Source organism: Petaurus breviceps, unplaced genomic scaffold (genome assembly GCF_028583685.1).
Source record: "Petaurus breviceps papuanus isolate PSGF00001 unplaced genomic scaffold, PetGlider_PUasm1.0 90769, whole genome shotgun sequence".
NCBI classification, from domain to species: domain Eukaryota; kingdom Metazoa; phylum Chordata; class Mammalia; order Diprotodontia; family Petauridae; genus Petaurus; species Petaurus breviceps.
Genome location: NW_027187341.1, coordinates 15,369,848 through 15,375,987, shown reverse-complemented (window position 1 = coordinate 15,375,987; position 6,140 = coordinate 15,369,848).

The following is a 6,140-nucleotide window of genomic DNA, read 5'->3' as shown; positions in this document are numbered from 1 at the left end:
GGGGGGGGGGGGCTCTGGACAACGGCTTCCCAGAATCCATATCAAATCACAGAACACTTCTCAAAGTGAGCCCCAAAACAAAGCTACACATCAGGGCTTATATAGCCTTCTCCTGGCTCAGAGAATGTAATAACCTTATTGACTCACTGGCCCAATCAAGAAGTATCTACTGAAAAACAAGCCTCCCACCCTAGGCTCCAGGTGCACTTTAGCCTAGGGGCAGGGAAGATCTTTAAATTTGCATTTCCATTACAACATGTTTCATCTGTTATGTAACAGAGTTAAAATTATAGTGATTTCATTATTTTCCAAATAAACACACAAAATGCAAATTATAACCAATCAGTGGTCAAGTCCACTGGCAGGTCTTAACAAGTAAATGTTGGCGGCCAAGCATGTTGCATGTTGTCAGGAAGTCCAGTATGCATCGGCAGGAATATGTGCATGCAATGACTTATTTACAGTATGATACTATATGAGTTACATGAGGTAACATTGCAACCATCAAAATTTCATTGCAGGAAAAAAACTCACAAATTTACAATAAATTATTAAATTTAAGATACATCATTTTTTTTTTTGGTTTGTTTTTTTGCTTTTTGGAGGGAAATTGGGGCTAAGTGACTTGCCCAAGGTCACATGACTAGTTTTTGTATTAAGTGTCTGAGGCTGGATTTGAACTCAGGTCCTCCTGACTCCAGGGCCAGTGCTCCATTCACTGCACCACCTAGCTGCCCCTGATGCATCATTTTTTAAAAAATTATTTTTTGTAATGACACAAATTTCAAAAAAAAAAGTTAAAGGGTTAAAGAAAGTAAATTTTCATGGGGGCACTGAGTAATTTTTTTTTAAAGGGGGTAATGGATCAAATAAGTTTGGGAACCTCTGGGCTAGGAGATCTTCCCCTTTATCCAAATAAAGAATCTCTGTGATAAGGCTAAAACTCATTAATTAGATTTGGGAGAATAACAAGAAACCATATTAGCCAGAGGAAAGACAGTTCTGTCAGCCTGTCAGTGTCAGAAAGGATTCAGAGCTGGAAGGGAAATTCATCTGAATCCAACCCCCTCACTTTACACAAAAGGCAAAGTGATTCATCCAAGGTTCCAACTCATTATCCCTGACTCCAAATCTTACACACTTTCCACTTAACCACACTGCAGTTCTGTCCCTAGGTCGCAAGCATTTTTCTTCCCTTTACCTAAATACAGTGGAACTAGATGAAGGGCTCACGAAAATTAACAACTATAAAAGGACCAACTTCATAAACTCTGGATCCCTTCAACTAAGAGTATTATTTTTAGTGGCAACTGATTTTATGGAACCAATAAAATAATTGGAATTCAAAGGACTGATCACATCTTACCTCCTTGTTGTGAATGTAACACAAGTAAACATGAAAGTGCCCCTAAGTCCAGCCATACCCTGACAAAAGTTCAAGATTACAGAACCGTGGAGGCTTTTAATTAACTGGATTCCTTTACTGGGAAAGTCTCATGACTTGGTTGTCTCCTGTGACTCGTCTGAAGAATTTCTCCTTTCTGGCTAAACAGCAAAACCACAGATTATTTTTCTATCTCCTTTTGATGTTATGTCTTTCTTATCAGAAACTGGGGTGTTTGAGAATGAGTGCTGGGATAGCTTGGGTTTTTAAAGAAGCAGCCCAGAGACTTTTGGTCACCATCCAGACTGGAAAGAGGAAAATGTCTGTATAACCGTAACCACCAAATGATGTATTAAATGGGCCTTATGGTGACAGAAAGCAGAGGCCAAGGATATCCATAGTACTGAATTTCCCTAATTCTCTCTGAAGGCAACAAGGATTGGTTGGGAAGCTATATCTTTTGTCTAGATAATTCTTTTTTTTTTTTTTTTTACCTTTTGGAGGGCAATTGGGGTTAAGTAACTTGCTCAAGGTTACACAGCTAGTTTTTGTGTGTGTGTGTGGGTGTTAAGTGTCTAATGCCAGAACCGAACTCGGGTCCTCCTGACTCTGGGGCTGGTGCTTTATTCACTGCGCCACCTAGCTGCCCCTTAGATCATTCTTAAAAACTGGTATCATTCCTCTACTCCTTTGCAAAAGTGGGGGGTGGGGAGAGAAGGGTCTATGGGTATGGAACATTGCATATAATAATGGATTTTGTTCGAAGTATTCGTTTTGCTAATTTTTTTCTTTCTCTTCTTTTGCTTAAAAAAATCAGAGAAAACTCAAGAGGGAGAAGGAGAAAAATACAGAGGGAAGATTTAGGTTATAAAATAACAAAAAATATCAAATATTTATATATATGTATGTATGTGTGTATGTATGTATTCATGTTCTGTAGTTTGAAAAGAAAAGCATTTGTGCTACAAATCCTGATCTATCCCCTTATTTCATGTCCTAAGTTATGCCCAGACCAAGGGCATGTGTTTGTGTACTTGGTTTTTGCTTTGAATGCTTTGATCTACAAGTTCTGAGTATATGTCTGTATGCTGTTTTTTAATTTTAGTTTTGCCTATGTCTCAGTATTTGCCCATGATTTTTGGCTTGAATTATTCTACATCTAAAATCCTTTTAAATCAGTATAGGACTTTGGGGGACTGTCTGGATGCTAATGTTTCAGACCCTCTATTTGGTGACCATAACCTTAGTCTAGGCAAAGTTTAGGACATGAAACAAGAGGCATTTGTGCTACAATTCCCCAATCCTGGTCTGTAGCTTTCTACAAAAGTGGCAGGACACTCCCAAACAGATACCTCATAGTCTCCAAGAAGCATCTATGAGCTAAATAATATATTAATTTTTGGAGGGAGGAGGGCAGGGCAATTAAGGTTAAGTGAGTTGCCCAGGGTCACATGACTAGTAAGTGTTAAGTGTCTGAGGCTGGATTTGGAACTCAGGCCCTCCTGACTCCAGGGCTGGTACTCTATTCACTGTACCACCTAGCCACCCTAATAATAGAATTTTTGATTTCATTGGCATGGGAAGCTTCATTGTAAGGAAACTTCCTCTATTAATGCAGGTCAGTACTGGTTTGGCAACTTAGACCATTGTCTAGGGCACTGAGAGGGTAAGTGACTTCCTAAAGCTAGTACGTATCAAAGATAGGACTCAACCTCAGGTTTCCTCAATTCCAAGACTAGTACTCAGAATCTACACTATTGCTGCCTCCCTGACTACAAAATATTAGAACATAATCAGCCAAAATGACAAACAATCATAGACATTTAGAATCAGACGTCATCTCAGATACTTGTGGGTCATCTGATCTGATGACCTAATTTTATAGCTAAGTACCCAAGGTCCAGAGAGAGGCAATGAGTCATTTTAAATGTCATGGCAAGTTAATAGCAGCTGGCCTGTGACTAGGACTCTGGTCATCTGGCTTCTGATCCAGTATGTTTTCCATTATGCCAGGAGAACTCTTTTTTTTTTTTTTAAGCAATTGGGGTTAAGTAACTTGCTCAAGGTTACATGGCCAGTTATTATTTCTGGGTGTGGTACTGAGTATCTGAGCCCAGGATTCGATCTCCAGGTCATCCCAACACTGGAGCCGGTGCTCTTACTCGCTGAGCCACCTGGCCGCCCCCAGGAGAACTCCTTTTGAGTTCATGTTGTCATGATTACCATGGCCAGCTATTTTGGCCAAGTAAGCATGCTTGACTCTAATAGTCAAAAGCCTTTCTTAAGGTTGAGTGTTTATATGAAGTGAATTCTAAATATTGTGAGATTCCAAATCAGAGCTACTCAATGAATTTTTCTGCTAGAAATTAAGCATTATTGATGTAATTTCAGTGAAAGGGGAAAAGACTTATTAACATGTTTCCTTCCACCTCTGAATCCATTATGAGTGTATGATACTAAGGTCTTGCCTCTTGTGTATTTTTAAAATATTTTTTCTTCAATCTTCATTAAATGTCTAAATGTTCTTTTATATTAATCAATCACAATGAATACCTGTCCACAGGGCTGGCTTTCTGGGGAAGCCTACACGGTATGCACAAAGAAGGTCTTAATGTCTAAAACAATCTCCTCTGTTTGGGTGCCGAATCAGCTGAAATTCTATCATTTTAGATTAATTTCTTTGAGATTCTTTCTTTGTAGTTCTCTTTTAATATTCAAATGATTTACTTCCAGCTAAGATAGCTACCTGAATGCAAGCAGGCAACCTTGCTCCCATAGCATAGTAAAAATCAAAAAATTCTTCCTATCAGAATAGTGAATAAGAAATCCAATGAGAAACCACAGTGACTTCATTCCCTCCAGCACTTCACAAAAACAGTCAGGCAGAGACCATGAGCAATAAAAAGAGAGCCCACAAGAAAAACCGGGATCAGCACAGGCAAACAAGATGGACACTTTCTGGCATGAGCAGAAATTGTATAGCCATCTATAGCCTCCCAAGGCTTTATATATAGAGGCTATAAGTGAGGAGGGCTATAGGAGAAATCCCCAGGGTGGATGGAAACCAATAGCAGAGAGGTCAGAAATGAAGGATGATAATGACTAATCTTGGTGCAGCAGCACTCAAAGCAGGACACTGCAGACTCAGGGGCTCTAAGAGGTCAAAGAGGACTCTAAAGTTTCTATGCTTTGAACCTCAAAGATTCCAAGAGGGCTTAAAACCTACCAGAACTCTTAGCATCGACATATCCAAGGAAGTGGAGGTCAATCCCAGAGTCCAGGTGACTCCAATGGAGATCAAGTAGGGATGATTATTCTACCCAATAGCTCAGCAGGGAGAAGAATCTGGTCCTGGTACAAAGCCCAAGTTTTAAAAACTAAGAAACTAACAGAGAAAAATACTGACCATCTAGAAATAATTATTACAGATTCAAAGAGAACCAAAAATACAATCTAGAAGAATGGAGTGACTTCACAACTGTAAGCAGAGACTCAGAGGAAAAAAATTAGATTTTCCAGAAGAACTATATGAATACTTGGAAACATGAAATAAGAGATTTTTTTTGAAGCTCTGGTAGAAAGAATTTAAAAAATAAATAGATTATATTAGAAATGCAATAAAAAAGAAAGTAGTAAACTTTATCCAAATAACAGACTTTTCCAAGGTTAGAATAGAACAGATAGTAATCAATGACTCCATGAGAGTCAATAAGAAATATTAGAACTAGATCAAAATATTGAAAAATTAGAAGAAGATATATGGTATTTGTTATTAAAAACAACTGACTTGGAAAATGAGTAAAGGAGAGATAATTTAATAATCACTAGACCCTTAGAGTCATAAAAAAGCCTGGAATCTATATTTCATGAAACAATTAAAAAAAAAAACCTGCCCAGATCTATTAGAACAAGAGGAAAAATAAAAATAAGGATTTGTTTTCTTCAGTGAGATATTTTTTTTTTCCATTTTGGCCAATGTAATTTTAAAAGAATTGGTCAGTTTATCTTCCACCGCTTTAATTTGGCTTTTAAAATATTTCTTGAGCTCTTCTAAGAATGCTTTTTGGGCTTGAGACCAGTTCATAGTTCCTTCTGTGTCCTGAAAATGAGTCTTCTTGTTCACAATAATAGGATTCAATCATCTTTGGTTTTACCTTTGCAAGTTGCTTCTTGCCCATTGTGATTGCTTATTTCCTGGCTTTTAAAGTGGATTGATGCTTCTAGGGTACAGAGGGCTCTGACCCACACTTCTCAAGCTGGGAGCTAGAGACCTGGTTGTTGATTTTGTGTGCTGTAGCCTTTGGGTGTCTAGATTGAGGCCAAGGCCAGGACTCTCAATGTTTCCCCTGAGTTACCCTGAGGAGCACAGAGTAAGGTATGGGGGAGGGTTAGTCTGGCCACTTCAGGTTTCTGGCTATGTGCCCTTGGGCTACAGCTCAGGGAGGCTCAGCAGTTGGTGGCTGGCAGTGCTGGTGTCTGCAGATTCCCCTGGTTGTGCTAATGCACACCTGGGTTTCTGGTGTTAGCACTTTCTGGCTCCACCCCTCTGGTCTTCAGGATCTCCTGCTGGTCAGCTTAAATGGGGCTTGTTGGGACACCTCCCACCCTTCACTTCAGGTTTGGCACAGCTTCAGTCATGCCCTTCCTCTAGGACTCCCAAGCCTTCCTCTGCTCCTACTATTTCAGGATTTTATACTGGGGCAATAATCTCTGGGTTTTCAGTGTCAGGGAGGGGGATTAGAGCAGCTAGGATTTA